Source organism: Cyrtonyx montezumae, unplaced genomic scaffold (assembly GCF_038088225.1).
Source record: "Cyrtonyx montezumae isolate F1298 unplaced genomic scaffold, pur_monq_1.0 scaffold_3, whole genome shotgun sequence".
In the NCBI taxonomy this organism is placed as follows: domain Eukaryota; kingdom Metazoa; phylum Chordata; class Aves; order Galliformes; family Odontophoridae; genus Cyrtonyx; species Cyrtonyx montezumae.
In genome coordinates this window covers 34,022,698-34,042,989 of record NW_027072034.1, presented here as the reverse complement: position 1 = coordinate 34,042,989, position 20,292 = coordinate 34,022,698, and the positions used below count along the sequence as shown (strand labels likewise).

Here is a 20,292-nt window from a genome sequence, read left to right as displayed (position 1 = left end):
GAAAATGCAAGATTTTCAGGCAGCCATTTGTGTAATGGCATTAAGGTGCCCAAAACAATAACAGCTAAGAAGCTTGTAAAAATTTTCCTTCCTGGAGAAGGAAAACTGAGGTTTTGTGCACTACTTTGAGACAATGTATTTTTCCACTTGTACAGATTGCCCAGCAAACTCCAGATCTACCTACTCTGCTCACTTATATTAACAGATTATAGTCAATCCCTTGCTAATAAAATAGTGAGGGCTGTATATAGGCCATTGTGAGTAGGTCTTCTGGTTTAGATTTTTTTTTCTTAAGGGAATATGAAAAAGTAAGTGCCTTTTCTGACGATATAACTTAGGGAATGCTTTTGACAGTGTCCAGCTCTGATGGATTCCCCATCCTCTCCACATCAGCATTGTGACTACTGCCTGAAAAGTTCTTCAACATCACAGAACATCTGCACGTTTATGTCTTGCCCCTAGTGATTGTGGTTTTAATTTTCAAACCATAATTTTTGTTTGGCATTGACTTAAACATTCAGAATTGCTATATAGGGGATGAGGGAGAAAAAAAAACCCACAGTAATATTTCTTTCCAGTTGTGACATGAAATGTTTTTCTAGGCTGCTGAATAGAAATTGTTACTACAGCCATAGATATAAAATATAACTGTTGGACTCTTCACAAACATCTGGAGACCTATGTTTGCTGCTCTAATGATAGCCAATATACTGAAGAAATTGAACAACATTACAATATTTTCCCACTTATACTGATACTGTTGTAGTCCCCTCTCCCCTTTCCCCTTCTCTACCCTTTCCATTTTTAAATACATGGAATTTTTACAAGGATCCTCATTACATTATAGTGACCGATATATAGGGTGAAGACATCTACACATTTCTTCACACTTTCTTAGAAAAAGTGACAATTATTTCAAATCTGTGACTTCCATTTTGGATTGTTCTCTCTGAAGTATGTAAGCAAGATCATTCAGACAAAATAAAATACCGATTTGCATTTTAATGATATGGCACATAATGTTCACGCATATTTTGCTACTGCCTTATACTCTAGAATTAATTACCACATTGTAGAAACGTTATTTTTGTTTGAAGCAATTAAGCAACAGTTTGGGTAAGACCCACACACACCCTCTGTTAGGGGAGCAAATACATTGTAAAGGTGCTAGAAACCCTGTAAAGCACTTTATAACCAACAAAACAATTGAAGTTTCTGACCACAGTCAGAAATGGTAGTCAGCATTCCTGACCATGTGGAGCTTACTCAATGTTTCTTAGATGTCGAGGCTCAAATATACCTCGATTTGGGGAGATAATACTTCTTCCTCACTCAAACCAATCTGAGATCTAGGTTGAGAGGGGGAGTTACCTCACTGTCTGGAAGAGCCCGAGGTGTTTGGTGTGGTGGGACCAGTTGTTAGAGCCATCAGAGCGCATGGCCATGGGCAGACACTGAACAGTACTGAGATGCACAGGAAGGTGCAGTGTTTGCTACTCAGTCAGTGGAGATTCTTAAATCAGATTGCCTCAGCTGCCCTCAGGAGACATCCTGAGGTTAGTTAGACCAGATCTCAGCCCTACTTCATGCTTCCTGTTCAGCTACTGCTTACAGCTATGCTGCTTGTCATGACCATAAATCATGATGTTGAGCACTGGGCACCAGAAATTCCTGGATAGCTGAGTGTACACTACATTGCCAGCCTCAGTGTTTCAAAGGCAGAAAATATGGATGCCCGATCAAGGTAGATGTAAAACAGATGCAGTTCTTTGCCAAACTGCAAGTGTTTGATAATTCAAAATGAAATAACCACTAAATAATTTATTTATATAATAATCTATATTATATATTAATTTATATAATATATAAATATATAATAATAAGCAGTTCTTCATTGCATTACAACATGATACCCACTTTACATAGGTACAAATGATTATCAAGAATGCAAGGCAAAGGACAGTCAGGTCTGTACCAAGAAAACATGTCAGAGTGACTTCCTGAAAATACTCTTCTAGCCACAACAAAGGCTTTGAATATGCCCGTGCTTCATATTTTGGGATCTAGACAGGCTGTGTAATTCCACTTTGCAGCAATTGTATCCAGAGCCTTCTTATCAAGAAGCTCCTTAACACAACTAGACAGTATGTGCTATATTTTTCTTTGTCTGGAGATGGGACAATATTTACCAAGTGTTATCAATATTACTGTAATCACCTGAACTATTTTTCTTTCAACTCTCACTCTGCAGTGAGACCATCCACCAGGCGTTGTCCCACTAATTGACCCAGGCTACCATTACAAAAGAGCAATTCTACCATTAGTATTAAGACCTGACTTGAATAAACCAGTGATGCTGTTAAAGATCATGTCGAGGTTGAGAGGTAAACATGGAGAAGAAGATCTAAATTTGCAGATGTTACAACTGTAGGAGAAAATGCCAAGAAAGACTGCATGAATGCTTCAAGTATTTGAAATGCCCAGGAAATCTATCACTGTCTTGAAGAACAATGACAATTGTGGGAAAACAATACTCTGAAACAGACAGCCAGTCCCTTGGCTGGCATAAGCTGTCATAGCTCCATTGACTTCAATTAGGCCACACTGTTTTAAATCAAACCGTAAATCTGACATCTGACCAAGACTCTGAAATGATCTTTCAAACTTAGTGATGAAAATGTATTCCACGGTTTAGAGATCTGTTGGCAGAGTCTCTATTTTTGTTCCAGAAGTATCTGAAACACCACTTCCTTCTTCCCTTTTGCAACCAACCTAAAGTCTAGTGAAGGTCTTTTGTGGAAAACACTTTACCCTTTGTTGTGAGAAGCAAATTCCGCATGGTGCTTCCTCAAGGCAGAAACTGAGAGCATAGTGCCAAGATCTGTGTAATTATCTCTTCTGCCTGGCACTGAAGATGCTGCCAGCCTCCCATGCACACAGCAGGGAATTCCTGTGAATTGTGAATGAATCACAGACACAATCGAAATGGCCACTTCTTGCTGTTGCCCCTGAGTATTTTTCAAATTTTCTTTCAGCGAGAGCATTTGATGAATGCTTGCCATGTGGAGGCTATCCTGGACTTCATGGCATCCCAATGTTGGAACAGAACACATGGGCATATTTTCTGAGGCAACTGCAGAATGCCAAGGAATAGCCCAATAAGGATAGCTGACAAGAATGAATCTGGAAGTCATCCATTCATTTCAGGCCAAAGTCATGCTGAGAAAAGGGAGATGATACCACAAACTCTAAAATTTGCATCTGCTTGAGAACAGTCAGATATCCCCAGGGTTTAAAATATGAAAACTGGTCCTGTGTTTAACATACTCTGCATACAACATGAGTATAATCAGCCTCTGCTCCAGGTTTAGGCCTGCCATATCATATCCGAATGACCAAATCGTTCCAAACTTCGAGGGCTCTGCCTTCCTCATCTGGTCCCCATCACAGCCATAAATGAGGATGGCTGAACTTGCCTGCCCTCAAGTAGGTTGGGAGATGTCCTTTGTAACTGCTTAAAAAGCACTTGGATATCCTCGCTGCGAACACAGTATGGAAGCGATACAAATTTATGCCTTTGTACCTTTGCTAACTGAGAGCATGAAACCAATTAGCTGTCTGAGTTCTTTACAGTTGCCCATTCTGGAAACCTATTGTTCACTAACAAAAAAAGCAGCTGGCCCTGCCATGGTCGGCAAAAAAAAACAAAAACGAGGCTGGGCATTTACTTTCTCCAGGTAAACGATTTCCCAGGAGTCTGTTAATACCTTTCGGAAACAGAGAAATGTTTTCATACCTCATTCCTATAACGGATGAGGTATGAAATGAGAGTCATGATGAGTGAGAGTCCTGGAGGCTGTTTGACTTGTCACAATATATAAAGCTCCTATGGAAGCGCCGCATTGCCTTAGCTGCAACACCTTTGCACAGCACCGCTAATAAAGCACAGCTGCCATGAACAGGGTTCATAGGCCCCACCTATATTTTAACACTGTCCTTGGGAGTTGCTTAAACAGTTTGTGCTGACAAGACTGCAAGTATCATCTGATAATGCAAACCTAAGGTAAATCAGGTCTTTGCAGAGAGTAAGGTGTGCCCTGTGTGATTGTGGCTTAATTGCCTGAATAGCCGCCAAAGAAAAACAAATTGTTAAGAAGAGACATTCAGAGAAAACAAGTTACGAAGCTCATGTACACACTCAAGAGAATTGGGTCTGGCTAGGGGGTATCTATTTAAGGCCTGGTTGATGCCAGTAGCAGACTCACAGCTCCCACCTTGGAGGACTACTGAAGGAAATAGAAAAAAAATCACTGAAAAAACCTTGGCTAAAAACCCCTCCTAAAATAAAATGTGACACGGCAATTAATAGTGACATCTTTGTATAAATAGCTCTATCAGAAGGAGTGTGCACCGGTGTATCTGAGATGAAAGGGTCCAATAGACCTGGAGCAGCATTAGCGTGGGGATGAAGTGATTAGTCAGCGGGCTGACAGCTGTGCTAGGAGCCCGCTGCCAGATCCCAGTGTATGCTTTCCACCGCTGCCAAGTGTTTGCTTGTCGCTCCAGATAAATGGAGCATCAGCAGTGTTTTATTTGACCTGCTCGCAAGAAAAATAAAGCAACTCTGACTTCCTCGGTGTGTTTGTCGTTGACCTTGCATCAGCTGAATATGAGTGGAGAAATTTCCTGGCCCTGGAAAATTAACTCTTTAGTAGAAGGAGGGCACTTGCTGTCTTTTGATGTCGGTAGTATAATTAGTCTCTTCATGTCTCAACATACAGTGATTATGTTTGCACTCTTAAAGAAGAGTGGGAAGTGCTGCCTATGTGCCCTACGCTGTCCTTGGAACATGCCTTTAGACCAATGACCTGGATAACAATAAACAGCTTTGAGAATAGCCTATAAACAGCCACCCTCCTGTTCCCAGAATGAAATTGGGAAACCATTTCCACGGAAAACTTTCAGGACAGAAATAAGCTGCAAGTGTTAGAAGCTGTGGAGAAGACTCAGTCAGGACCAGGCTTTTCATTTACTCATGAAACCAAGGGCAACAGCTTTTATATGTTTTCTTTCATATGTACCCCGGAAGTTGTTTTTTTTTTTCTCTCTCTTGCTTCAACAGATCAAGCAAATCAATTAACTTTCTAGAACATTTCAATTACATTTCCTTTTTTGGAATCTAGCCCTCAGATAGACTTTGCAAGAAGGAAAAAGGACTCTTTTGAGCCCTTGTGTATATATGGTACTAGGGTCTGTGCCTGTGGTCAGGCAGAGATTTTCCATATCTGAAAAACCAGAAGTTTTGGATATCTTTCTGGCACTTAATGATTCGTCATAATAACCAAGTTCACTCTTCTGGAAAGTATTAATTTCCATTTTTCTCTTTCCCACCTGTCTCTCCTCCTGTCCATGCTTTGACAAAGTTCCTTTCCTGGCAGCATCAGGAGTTACTGCACACAGTTGCCAAATGTCTCTAGAGAGCATGAGCTCATTTGCCCAGGTGAGATCAGATTACTGAGTTCAGGGCTCAGCTGTTAGGTCTCATTAGAGTGGGCTAATGTAAAAGCCACAAGTCTGTGTGCAAGTTCTTTTGATCACAAGGAAACACCTGAGGTGCTGAACTCTACCACGTGAAGAATGATTCTGGACCAAAGGCCCTTGGAGGGAGAGTTCTGTAGGAGTTGCTTGTTCACAAAATGTTATTGTCACACATGACAGTAGAAGGAGATATCAGGAGATATCTTTGTGCTTCAGCAAAATAAGCAATTGGTGAGTGCCAGGTGAAATCAATAAAAATAAAGGTCTCATTTTGATAAGGGTTGAATGGGACTGTTTATAAGTAATCTGGCAGGAGGTTAACTGCAGATCTCAACCAAGGTGATCTGCTGATTGTGGATAAGTAAGGCATGTCGCTTGTATAATCAAGACTTCACCTATTTTGTGAGGCTTGAAAAGGTGACCAAATAAGGATGTAGCTGACTTAAGGTGGAAATAAACCCTTTTGGTTGGATTTTGATAAAGCTTATCAGTGAGGTATATGATGCTGGGATTGTATATGTATGGTTTTTTCTGCCTTTGACTTACAGGAAAACCTAATTGTGACTATTCAAAAATGCCCTCTGGAGATTCCTACCTCTCTTGATTGACTGGAGAAAATCTGGGATTCTAAGGGTAAACAGTATGCCTGGTGTGTCCAGTATCATATTCATTATGATTTGGAGTGGAAGCAGAGGAGGCTTATACTTCCCTCTTTCATGGCTCTGTCAGCTTCCTTCCGCTTGTCTTAAAGATCAGAGGTAGAATGCAATATGTATATCCACTCCTAACCCTGTACTGCACCATTTTGTTAAAGCTGAACTCTTTTCAGGTTCAATGATAGGTGTACTCTTCATCTCAGGAATACATCCTCCATTTTGGAGGTGGCCCAGCAGCTTAGTATTTGGTGCAGTAGACTTCAGTGCCTTGGGAGAAATGCAAAAATAAACATAATTAAGTACTGGAGCAGATAATCAGTAGAAGTGTGGACCATCTATAGCAGAAGTGTCAGAAACTAGGTTAGGCAAGGACCTGCCTGAGAAGGTTTATGCAGGATTTATCTTGTCAAATTACGAGAAAAAGGATTAGATGAGCATGAATTTCTGTGGGTAAATATCCAGGTGAGGTTGTTAAGGAGCATGCATTCTGTGCTTACAGGTCAAATGACAGGGAGAAAGTGCAGAAAAAAATATAAAGACGGTAAGTATCAGAATAGTTACAGCAAGGAGCAATGCAAAATGTTTTGTGGAAAATGTAGAGTGGCATTAATCCACCATCTTCAAAATACCTCATCAGAAGAATTTTATACCATTTCTCTGGAGATCACCCTGGTCATTGCTTTGCTTGTCTCATTTATTTCCTAAAACGTGTAGCATAGATGCTCTTCTATCCCAAAAAACAGCAATTCTTGCTTCTGAGTGACAGCTTCATTAAGTCACAGAAGGTAGCTACTGAACTTCAGGGTAGGAGAATCCTTGTCTGCTTTGGCCTCCTGTCACCCTATTTCAGAGTTATCGTTAACATAACGCCTGTCATCGCTGCCCAGCAAAGCAGGTGGCCTTTGGTAATTTCCAGAAGCAGTTGTACCTTGCCTCAGCACGGCAGCCCTTTGCCTCAGCCAGCAGGGCCCTGTGCATGGCTCTGTCTTGCAAGACCTCTCGCTAAGCTCTGAGAGTCCAAATACAGATGAACTTGTGCAGATAAAATTACTAACTACCGTAATGGCCGTCCAAATGGGTGCAATAAATTTCAGTGTGAGACAAACTCTCTCAGGTTTTACTGACTCTTAATGTTGCTGCTGCCAGCTTTAGTGTTACTCTTTGACTCAAGCCATATTCTGTTGTCTCCCAAAGGTCTTTTCGGCCCGTCAGCCTTAATCAATATGCTGCCTTCAGAAGGAGCTTGTTTTAAGTAGGTTTGCTCACCATAAAGAACCATATAAAGAAAATTTGGCTTCTACTCCTTGTCAGCATATATCACTTCCTATGCAGAGCAGCATTTAGATGGTCTGTTAGTGGAATCCGAGTGCTCTCTTTTATATGTTTCAAGAAATGACAAATGCCTGAGAAAAATGCATAGTTGTTCTACAGAAGACATTACGCAGAGTCAGGAATGGCAAGCAGAACAGCTAATAAAGCTCAGAATTGTAGCAGAGAGGATGTTAAAAGCTAATTACTTTGAGATTATTTGAAGATTATAAAAGGTTTTTCTGTGCTCCATTCTGATGTAAGTACAGCCTGTTTTCCAGCAACATGCGCAACTATTTTAATGTGTTTTTAGAAAGAGCTGCTCAGGAAATTCTGTTTACCTGCTATTGGCGTGCTAGCTCAAAATAATGGATGTTTAAAACCAATTTTGGGCTGTTGAATATGTGACTATGGTTCAGCCTTAGGTTTTCAAGGGTCTGAGCTGCTAGGAAAAAACTTCTCCCATTCTGACTGGGCTCAGATTCTTGATCCCATACTCCAAATAGGTAGAGTCACCCTTTAAAGCTTGGACTGGAGTACACAGAGGTGCTCATGGAGCACGGGAATGATCTTCTTATTGAGGTTGTCTGGATCTAACTCACTGAAACACACTACAACAGTATGCATGTACTTGAAGATTTTAAAATAGAGGGCGGCCCCACTAGTAAACTTTGCTGTACCTTCCTCAGCTATAGTGTGTAAAGTTACTCCATGAAACAAGATGACAAGATATCATAAGCACAAAAGTACAAAGCTATGTTAAGAAAGAGTTACGCAAATTACCCTTTACAATGCAAAGGAAAATCAGATATGAATTGCATCCTGTTGTTAAACGTCACCCTTGCAAAACAAACGTAAGGTTTGTTTATGTACACACAGAATACAAGGGGAGGCAGAAATAAATTACAAGCAAATATAATTTTATTTGCTTTATTCATCTAGAATGTGGTATCCATGTGTCTGGACTCAGTGGCTCCCCAGCTGCACCCTCCTCCAGGATGTTATCAATCCTTTACTTCTGTATAATGCGCTACCATCTAGTAGGAAAAGCACCAGAACGGCAAGACATTTTAATAAAAAAAAGCTAGTCTTACACCATGCTGTGTCCTGATGTAGCTGTTGTCATACCTTCCAATATATTTTTCAATCCATATTTTGTATGTTTTGCTGTTTTTTAACTGCCGTGCATCTTTCTAGGATTCTTAAGATATTACAGTATTACTGAGGCATGCGTAGATGCCTTTGCCTACATTTACCTATTCCTCAGTGTAGCTTTTGTTCTCCCTGCCTCTCCTGAAACAGCAGAAAGGAAATGCAAACGCAAGGCAGGCGAGCAGGGAGAAGCACAGCACTGTTCCCTCTGTGTGCCACAGCTGGTACCATTCCTCTTCGCTCTCCTCCAGCCTAACTGGTCCTGCTGCCACTCCTCTTTTGCCCAGAGAAACTGTGGTGTCCCATCCCTGGAGGTGCTGAAGGTCAGGTTGGATGGGGCCCTGGGCAGCCTGAGCTGGTGGAGGGCAGCCCTGCTCATGACACGAGTTGGGAATGGATTATCTTCAGGGTCCCTTCCAACTTAAGACCATCTATGATCCTTCCCTCCCTGGCTGCCTGAAGTCCTGCATGCCCTAGGATATGTTTTGTGAAATGTGGGCCTCTTCAGAGCACCAGCATGTGTTTAGCAGTGCTATCCAGCAGGGGACCAGGAAAGGTATAGGAGTTGGCATGTGCTGATGCTGGAAGTTCAGCATCCAGCTGTGAGGATATACATTCTGCATTTCTTTAGAAGCATATTGGGTCATCTACCTCAGCTGGGAAGCAGCAGGGGGAGAGCAGGAGATTCTGCACAAGAGCTTTGCATGGAAGATGAGACAGACAGATAGGTTTCTAGGAGAGTATGGGTTTCCGCAGTCTGTGCAGCAAGGAAGTTACTCCTTGGGATTTTTTACCATCTTGACACGGCTCTAACCCTTGCTAGACAAGCTGCAGCTTGGGGAGAAAGATCAAGTGTTGGGTCTTTGCCCATTAGCTTAGACATTAGGGGAAAGGGCTAGATGACTTCTTTTGATAACTAGCATGAAGACCCCAGCAGGATTTCAGACAGTTTTATTAATCATAAAAGTCAATAAAATAGAGTGTTCCTCAGGGGCAAAGGAAAAGCAAAACCTTGGAAGAACAAATCAGGGCAGGCATCTTCTATTCCTAAGAGCATTCTGTTTGCATTCTGCACTTGAAACGGAAAGGGAATACTTAAAAGTGAAACTCCCAAGTGATATGACCAAATACTTTCTCAGGAAAGAAGTGAGCACTTTCTTATGGACTTGCATTTCAACAGGGAAAGATTTTGATGGGCTTTATTCACAGCTTGGAGGTACTGAACTATTGGGCACTTTACCCTGAGACTTGCATGGCATACTCACAGTCAGTGGGTTTTCCTCCATCCCTTTACACTTGTCTTTCCCCTTTTGCTTTTTTGCTTTCCTCTTGCCTCTCACTTTTCTCCTTACCTCCACCCTCCTTTTTCTTTTCCAGTGGATAGAGATTACTTTGGGTAATAAAGAATGCCATTGTCCATTGCAGAGACTCAGCAGTCTTTAGCTTCTGATGTTAGGCCCATAAGGATGTCTTCACCTATCTTATGGCTTCTCAAGTGACTTTAGATGCCTGTGTACCTCATTTCTGTCATAGCTTTCACATCCCACAGGTGTGAATAAATCCTTCCAAACAAGCCCAATGTAAAACAAAGCACTCTTGCCTTTCTGGGCCTGCAGACAATCCTCATCAAACAACGTGTAAACTTTCTCATCAAAACCAGCTTTATAGGGTTGTTGACTGCAAAACACAATGGCAGTTTAAATATAAGCATTCATTGCTCTTATTTTAACTGGAAGGGTTTCAGTGGCAAAGTAACTGGATTAAGAATGGGGACATGAAACAAACAAAAATGAGTCTGGAGAAGAACTGCAGGCAGCAGGAGGGAGGAGAAGCTTGCAGAATCAGTTTATTCATGGGGCTGGTAACTGAAATATGTACAGTAGGGGAATGACGTAGGTCATCTATCCAGCAAGAATTGCAGAATGACTTAGGTTAGGGGACTTTAAAGATTTGCTACAGCTGAAACTATGAGCCATCCAGACATAGCGAGGTGGCAGTTTCACCTGCTACTCCATGCTTTAGCAGGCTGCTCCATGCTTGTCAAAGTAAAATAGGCTCTGGGGGTGTTAAGTGATGCTGTGTTTGGGGCATTTTGCAGCAGATAGGAGGTGTGGCAGCGGCAGGCTAGAAAACTTTTCTCCTTCATACGTTTCTGGGTCTGTTTCTGAATGTGGTCTGAGGCAGCCCATAAGGTCATGCTTTATTCATTTAACTGCTTTATAGCACTCCTTCAATAAAACCTTGCTGTTAGGAGACTGCTTTCAATGTTTTTTGGAGTCTCTCTCAAGTGTGGTTGTCTAGCATCACTGCCCAGAGCAGCTGCTGACAATGCCAATGCACTGTGCTGCAAAATCCTTCCTCTCTGAAATCAAGGGTAGAAAAAATCATGAAATAATGGACTAAAGTGGCCATTCTATCCATACTGCTCATAAATTAGATTTTGAACCTGGCAATTGCAGGGTAATTAGGAGGAGAGTAGCTTTCCTGCAGGAACATATATTTCCTATTCTGCCTGCCTGCCACACTCCAGTTTAATTTTTCCTTTGTTCACTCAGCTCACAGAACTGCAATTATCAAAGGTGAGAGCCTAGTGGCAGTTTCTGAATCGGGAGGACACTTAGCACAGAAAGGAAAAGAAAAAAATAAAGAGAAAAAGGACAGATATCACTAGTAATTAAAATAATTTTGAATTAGAGAGACTATTGCAATAATTGCTTTAGTATGATAATCGTCGCCCCGTAACATATCCTTATGAATTACTAATATGGTGAAATTACATTTCTGTGGAGTGTGAGCTGAAACAGACAGCTTTCCTAAACATACCCTCCTGAATCACAGACAAGCAAGGTGTGGACAGCCATTTCCAAAGGGCAGGAGATGCTGTGGCACTGATCACTAACAGCCACGTGGGTTTTAAGCCCTTCTTCCCCCTTTGGCCCTCTCAGAGGCACAGGAAACAGAGCAGGAATTCCCATCTTGGTCAGCCAGAAGAAGGTTTCACATTATTAAAATAGATGATTTCCTTCATCCCAGAGCCTCTTGAGGAGCATAAATTGTGAACAACATCAAAGCAGTGAGAAGTTTTAGAGCAGACTGTCAAAGAGACTGCTGGGGTTTCCTTGGTAGATTTCCATTTTCTGTGGGTCTCAGCATTTGACTTTCCACCATAAAACAATTCCATATGTCTGTGGATTATTTAAGGTTGTTTTGATTTCATTGTTGTTATGGGTTTTAAAGACACACTATCACAATTATTTAACATAGGGAAATAAAGTTAGACAGCGCCTGCAGTTACAAATTACTGGGATGATCTCATGGACTAAGACTTTGCACACTTCATCTGTGCTCTCCGGGGTTAGGCAGTATGATTCTAGATGAAATGAAAAGCAGCATGGCTATCTGGAAATAAGTACTGGTCTGATACTGTGCAAACACAGCCACTGACTGTTCACATTGCCATAACTGATTTTAGGGGATGAAACGCGCCAGCACGTGTGACACGAGTAAGAGCTGTGACACTGGCCCAGATTTGAAGTGGACCCCAGGCAACTCTGTTTAATGATTATTGGAGTTCATCTGCTACAAAGCACAATGGCCAGCTGTGGTCTTAGAATAGAAGTCATCAGGGCAAGCTGCAGATGGATTCCTATTAGCTTCCTAACTGAAGGCAAAGGAAAGACTGTTATTAGGCAAGGCACGGGGAGTTATTAGTGAGCCCCAAGGAGGTGGCTCCTGCTGAGCCTGGGTTTTCAGTGCTTTCCCTGCATGGGAAGGCTGACGTTAGTCACTGAGTCACAGACCACACAGGAGAGCAGTGGGTTTCAATCCCATCTGCAAGGCCATGGGTATATTCAGCAGCGATCTATGAACTAAGATATCAGGCTGTACTGACCATATCTAGGAAACTGTCCTCCAGCTATATAATTAGGAAATAGGAAGGGGCTGTGAGATGCACTGCCAGTTCTCTGCCTTTTACTGTCATCTGAGACCACGGGGAAAACAGTGCCTCTCAGCTGCGCCCTACTTGGCTCCCCACAGAGTCTGGGGAGAACCCACCCAGAGGGCCCTAAGTCCCCTGCCAGAGGGAGTCTGTCCAACCAAGCCTAATGCCTGCAGTGCACAACCAAACAGGAGAAGCCAGTGGGAGCTCTGTCATTACAGTTGCCTAAACTTTTGCTGAATTGTGCTGGCAGCCAGCAACCACGCCAAATAAAGATCCTTCAGAAGAAAGCACAAGTCTGAATGCTTTCTTTTCCTTTAAGAGAAGGATCTTATTTCACACGTACATGAGTACACATGTGGCCAAGGAAAGAAAAAAGTTCTCTATTAATTGTTTCCTAGCCTAGCAGCAAATGCCAGACTCTTAAATCTGTCATTTATTGCTGGTGAATTATTCCAAAAGTTTTTCATAGTTCTTACCTAGTAATTCTTCAAAAAGCATTTTTTTAAAATGTTGAATCTAATTTAAAAGTTGCAACTGTGTATTATTTTCAGAATTATCTCTGTTTTGAGTTTGATGATCAGGAGAGGATAAGCGCAGAGGACTTACCATTCATAATAATCATGACATGTAAGAAGGGAATGCTAAACTGTCTGTCACTAATGAGTTCATTCTGATGAGTGTTCTTCTCTCAGCTGAACCATACTATCACTAGTCCTCCATACACCACTGGCAAGGAGTCCTAGATTGCCTCAGTCAGTGCCTTCCATCAGCTGGAACACTCATGGGGAACCTGGTCAAAACACGAGCTGGCTTCTCTTCAGTTTTTCCTCCTACAAGACTAACTGGAAATAGTTCCATGTCATGGCAAGCTTACAGTTCAAAGCAGATTATCTTCTGCATTAAATGTGGTGGGGTGTTTTGTTTATATTTTATTTTATTTTATTTTATTTTATTTTATTTTATTTTATTTTATTTTATTTTACTTTATTTTTATTTTGATAACTTAAAGGTCTGATTCATTGGTTCACGTCTCGATTGTGACCTTGATTTGATGACTGTTGCCTATTGTTAATTAGTTTACGGTGGTTCTTCTAATGCAGTGATGTGTTTTACATTTGTTTGCTTAGTTTTACTGTACAGAGCTGACTCGTTTGGTTCAGCTGTAACATGAGTCATGTCAACCAAAGATGTATGTAACTTGAATCAGATACTTCTCAGCTGTGCAGCTCTGTAACCAAATAAATAATTCTACCTCCCTCAAGATGGTAGCAAGATTAAAACAAAGCTATTAAAATGCTGTCTTAGTTAGCAATTAAACTAGGAACCCCTCAAGGTTGCAATAGCACCTTTAACAAGCTCTTTACTTGATGCAAGACAAACCTAAGGCAACTGCTTCCTAACCAAGCAAACCCGTCTCACATTTTGGCTTTGGAAACATATGTTGTTAATTTTAGAATTGCAGTTGCTATGTGAGTTGGGTGTCACTTCTAAAAAAAAAAAAGAAAAGTGTGACTTTTGGGGAGTAATTATTTTTCAGCACAGGTGCAGAGAGGACATTTAAGCACCTTAAATGTTCACACAGGCTAAGCTTTGACTCAATCAAACTGCAGCTTACCACAACCTGAAAACTCTCATAAAATCTCTTCTTTCAGGCATGGTATGGCCTTAATAAAATGCAGCGTGGAATTTCTTAGTTTAACAGAGGCTCATCTTTTCCCCTTTCAGATCTTACCTTCCCCCATGGTCTCCCTTGTTACACTGGGCAGACCAACCACATCTCACTGCTGCTTCATCCTTGTAGCTTTTGGATTAACTGGAGAAATGACTGGCAGGTCCAGGCAGTTATGGATTATGCAGTTACCAGTCCTCTCCAGCTAACTTCCCAGTTCAACAGCCAAACACTGCGGCATGGTATCCCTGTGCTGTTCAGCTCCAAAGAAACCAAGAGTGCATTGTGGCACTGTAGTACATCTTCTCCACATGGGGCAGTGGCAATTCATTTTCTGGATGTTCCCTCATTTAATCAGAAAGGGTATTCACAGAGATTGCTGTAATGTGTATAAAGGAATGATGTGGTAAATTACTGGCATATGAATAATTCAGAACAGATCTCCAACTTGCTACTGCTCCATGAAAGTACCAGACTTCTGGCCATAAAACAACCCGAATAATTTGGGTAGGGCATGTTCATTCTGACTGTCTGCTCCAACCAACCTGAGAGACGTTATGCAGGTAGAGGGGGACAGCAGGATACAGTGGCCAATGTTAGAAATTTGTCACGGCTCTTGTAATACTAATAAATGGTTAATATTACATTTTGACCAAATGTAAGAAAATGATGACATGCATTTCACTGAAAATTATATGGTGTTGGCTTAGTTTAGCTTCCTACACTGAATGCCAAGGCTCTCACCGGCTTTAACACTGCTCTTTGTCTGCATGGGTAAAGAATATGCATGGGAATTGTGCTAGGCTCTGGGAGCCAGGCAGATATCCTTGAGACACGGCTGAGACATTCCAGGGTAATCAGGTAGCAACCTCACACTTTTCACCAGCGTTAAATCACTCATAATTGTTTAGGAAAATACATACATTTTTCCACGAGACTCAGAAAATATTGGCAGTCTGAGGTTCAAATTCAGTGGCAGCTGACAAGCAGACAACATGCTAATACGGAATATGGTATAAAAAGACAAGTTGAACCTAAGGTCGCAGTATGTCTCTGTATCAATTACAGAGGGATAATCTCAGAGGAGTGTTTGGGTTTTGCTGTTTTCTCGAACTGTTCTCTGGGCTTGCACAGCTGACTCTGCAGTTGTTTTTCTCTTCAGCTCAAACAAAGAGAAGTGCTGTGCTGTGAGCCCCTCCAGGAGGAAGAACAGGAGGAAAGGTGATCCAACAGCTCAAAGAGCCCCAGATGAGGTTCTTCTGAGGGCTCCACCTTTCAACCTCCCTATTTCAAACCTGGGGCTATGGCCTTTGTGTCAGAAGCCCAACATTCTTCTTTGCTGTGCTCTTCCCACCCTCCAGCAGTTCCTGGGGGGTGTTTGCATGATGCACCAAGAAGTTTTGAACTAGAAAATTGCGCATGCTTCTTGTCATTAGTTTCAGTGCACTGGGATTCTGCCAGGCTTTTACAAAACTGCTCATTTTCTGAGTCTTAGCCTTTTATTTATTTATTTATTTATTATCGAGCAGAAGACAAGCTCTGTCTTATTAAGTGAAAACAATAGAGTGAGAAGTTGGAAATTGCCAGGAAGCCTGGGAAAGACTGACACTCAGCCGAGATTTCATCCCATGTTTTCCTGTTGACCTCACAGGCTCTCAACACAAGAGCACTGAGTACATTAAAGAAAGGCCACAGTCTCATTTGGTCCTGTGAACATTGGCAATATGTTATGAGGACAATATACAAGCTTGAAAGGGAAAAAACTGCAGCAATGTCCTCATGCCCTGGAGGTTTTGTCTGGTGCGATGCTGTTTAACCAGAGCTCTGTGAGGTTTTAAATGGCCATAGGAGATTTATAGTAGGTCATGACCAGATCTCTTTTCAGGGCAAAGTTTGAAAAGTCCATTTGTCTGAAAATTAAAAAAAAGAGTCTGGTAATTCTCCAAGGTTTTTCCTCTTCCTTCAGGCAACTATTTTAGCCTGGCCAGAGTTCCTAAGCCCTCCCCAAGAGGCCTTTTAATGTGGGAAATATTGTCCTAGTGTCTGCTATCAAAGGAATAATGTTGTCGATACAAGTATTTACAAACTCTCTCTAGCTCCACAGGGTCAGTATCAAGATTATTAAGTTTTAGAAGAAGGGACATGACGACCTTAAAAGAAGCAGCTTCAGGAGGTCAGTATTTGTGGGCATTATTAGCAGGGATGAGTGATGGCTATTGCAGGGAACTGCAAGGAGAAGATATGAGGGGCAGGCAAAAATCCTACATCGATTTTGGGGGTAGGTGGCCAAGGGGTAACTGTGATGGTGTCCCTCACTGTTACCTGGACAGTCTGTGTCCCACCACATGCTAGCAAGAGGCTTACACTGGTGTCTGTGGTGCCACAAAACTACACAACTGTCGCGACATCCATGACGGCCTTTTTTTCCCATGTGGTGGGAAGGGAGGCCAACCCCTCCAGCAATGGGAGCCATATCAGCTTTTTAGCAGTAGGTGGTGACCTAGGGAAGGACCAAGGTGTCCTGGTGGGGTTTCAGTAGTTATGAGGAGCAGGAAAAGGGCAGATTTGGAAGGAAAGGTGTCATGAGTAGTGGTCAGAGTGCCAGTTAAGGGAGGTTCAGGAATCTAGCAGGGGGAACTGGAAGGCCCAGTTGTAGACATCCTGAAAAGAAGGGGAGCAAGAGGAGGTGATAAATGTGATAGAGGCTCTGTGTCTGTTTTATCTCATTCAACTCTAAACAGGTTGAGGAAAGGAAGATAAAGGAAGATACGACCTCCCACAGGACTGCTGGGGGCCTGGCACTGCCATGAGCACCATCAGCAGTCACCACCTACCTGGATATGAACCAGCACAGACCTTTCCAGGCACCTACAGTGAGACCCAAAGCCAGCTCCAGCACAGAGACTCACAAAAGCATATTAAGGTGTCTTAAATAATCATTACGAAGCTAAAGATTTACTTGGCAGACCTCTGTGACTTCTGTGGTGCTTTTTATCTATTGTGCAAATAAGGATCATGGGATTCTTTACCCCTGCTCCCCAGGTAAGTTTTTTTTAACTGTTCGTTTAGGGTAGTTATGCTTGATTGTGTCAGTAAATAATAAGTGATTGCTATCTGTGAATTATTTGGGTGCTGGACTTGCATGGAGAAGGACCTACTCTCTTCTGTGCAAATATGTGTGAGAGGGAGACATGCTACCATGAAGAGTTAAGGGTGAAAAAGACCTTTAAAATCTTTATAGCAGTCTAATACAGAAGGTACACTGATATGAATAGTAAATTTCATTAGGCATAAAATACCTACCTTTAAAATAAATAATTTTCCATTTTTGCTAAAATGCCAGAACATTGCAGGCTATGTTAAAGAATAGAATGTGTCTCGTTTAAATCACAACCCTTGGAAAAAATATCTAATTTAATTTAAGTAATTTCTATTTATTTCTGCCTTTCAAAATTATATCATTTTCAGGTTATAAAAGTGTAATATCTGAACATGGACTCTTTACACCTGGTTTCAAGCCAGACATTATTTTTCATCTAAGTTAAAAACACACGAGAGCACAAAGTCATCACACTATCTGGCCCTTCTCTGACTGCAAAAAGGGCAGCCTACTATAAATAGTGTCCTTGAGAGAAGGAAGGTCTTCCATTTTGAGGAAGATTTTGAAACTTCATGCTATTCTAGTACGGAACCAAGCCCTCCAATTCTGAATTTTCCCATGAAAAGGAAAGCATTTTTCCTGAAAGAAAGCAGTAGTAATGAAAAATAAAGCAGAAAGTGCTCTGATCGTTTGCGAAGAAAATGTCACCAAGCAGACCTCCTAGAAATGCTGACTGAGAGAGAAACCTTCCAAATTTGGAGCCATTTCAGCTTTATGGGTCTTGGTTTCCATCAAAAGAGCTCCAGTGGCTGAGGAACCCACATGCCTTCCTTGCAGCCCGGCTGGTTTGGCTGCCTGATGGACAGTCAGAATGAGCTGAACTGCAACTGTAACCAGATCCCAAAGCCAGCTCCAGTGAGCTCTGTTAAAGAACCCACTCAGGCACTTTTGGAAGTGCCCATAGGCAGCACTGTGCTTTTTAAAAGCTGTAAATGTTTCCAAACTGCTGATGTCAGGTCCTCAGCACGTGAAAACTGAGATAATGATCCTGAAATCAGTGGAGCTATTTTGATTTGTACCAGTGAAAATCTGGTCACTGAAGCCTAAAGCAGAGTTTTAGTGTGGAGTTTGGTGTAATGTAAGAGTCATGGCTAGTGTATTCCTAACTGAGCCATTGATGAGCCACAAAGAGAATTACTGTGGGATTCAGAACGTTAAAAACAATTATGTGATTTAAACTTTCATTTCATGCAGAAAAATCTCTCAATCAAACTAAACCAGGAGCTTGTCATTTTCCTATTTACTTTTCTCATCTACCATGAAAAAAAATGCTCCCCGCTGCCTCACACTACTTGGGTAAACCTAAAAGTCTGCATGCAAAGCCAATTTGTCAATGTTGGCTGAAAAGCATATAAACATACCTCCTCTACCTCCTGATGACTGCATGAAAGACTTTTCATATGCTTAGAAGATGTATTCTTCTATAACCAGCTCGAGCCCTACAGCTTCTTGTGACATTCCTTACCAACCAAAAGCTCCTAACAATTTGAATTTGGCTATGTCAGGAATGTGGGATCAAGTACCTTCTTTGGAAGCACTGCTGGGCATTGTGCTTTGAACGTGGCTGTGCATGGAAAGAATGATATTGTTTTTAGAGGAAGGAATGAATTCCTTGGATGGGAAGAGACTTTTGCAGCTACTGGGACATCCATGATCTTGGGATTTAGAGCTATGGGTGTCTGGCGTTGCAAGGGGAATCCGGTGGTCCTCGAGACATAGATGTTGGCTTTTTGACAAAAGTCTGGGGCGTCTGTGAGATCACCCAGTATGTACTGATTCTGATAAGGGAGCTGCTCCCTGTAAGACTTGTGCTCCAGACCCCTTACCAGCTTGGTTGCCCTTTTCTGGCATGCTCCAGGGTCTTTCTTGAAGTGAGGGGCCCAAAATTGAATGCAGTACTTGGGATGCAACCTCACCATTGCTGAATACAGAGGTATGCTCACCTTCCTGCTCCTAGTGTCTGCGCTATTTCTGATAAAAGCCAGGATGCTATTGGCTTTTTTGTCCACCTGGGCACATTGCTGGCTCATGTTCAACGGAGTGTTGACCAACACTCTCAGGTCCATTTCTTCCACAGATTCTTCCAGCCACTCTGCCTCAAGCCTGTAATGCTGCCTGGGGTTGTTGAGGCCAAAGTGCAGGACCCAGCACTTGGTCTTGTTCATCTCATCCCATTGGTCTCAGCCCTGTGATCCAGTCTGTCCAGACTGCTCTGTAGGGTCTTTCTACCCCCATGCAGATCAACACTCACTCCCATCTTAGTGCCATTTGCAAACTTACCGAGAGTGCACTCTATCCCCTTGTCCAGGTCATCAATGAAGATACTGAAGAGGACAGGCCCCAGTACCAACCCCTGAGGAACACCATTCATGACTGATGACCAGCTGGATTTAACTCCATTCACCAGCACTCTCTGGGCCTGGACATCCAGCTATTTCTTTACCCAGCAAAGAGTGAACCTGTCAAAGCCATGGGCTGCCAGTTTCTCCAGGACAATACTGTAGGAGATGGTGTTGAAGGCTTTGCTAAATCTAGGTAGACTACATCAACCTTTCCTTCATCAACCAGATGGGTCACTTGATCATGGAAGGAGATTGGGTAGGTCTAGCAGGACTGGCCTGCTGACTGGGCCTGATCTCCAGCCATCAAGACAGCATAAAGGCAATCCCAAATCTTCAGCTGTGATTTCTAAACTGCCTTCACAAGAGATAGGAAAAAACAACCAGAGTGAGCAGGTCATCTACAGAGCTAGTGGGACTGATGCCAGAGAGCCCCATTGGGCTAGGCTGATTGCTGAGCAATTAGGGCTTGAAGGGGCCATCTCCTGTCTGCTGCAGGAATAGTTGGCTCACTGGCAGGAAACTCA

At 42.2% G+C, this 20,292-nt stretch overlaps 1 protein-coding gene across 1 annotated transcript in view; it reads right to left on the bottom strand.

The window, feature by feature from the left end:
• Positions 1–20,292, bottom strand: part of AFF3 (ALF transcription elongation factor 3) — a 317,423-nt gene that overhangs the window by 43,906 nt on the left and 253,225 nt on the right. The gene's annotated exons all lie outside the window — the stretch shown is intronic.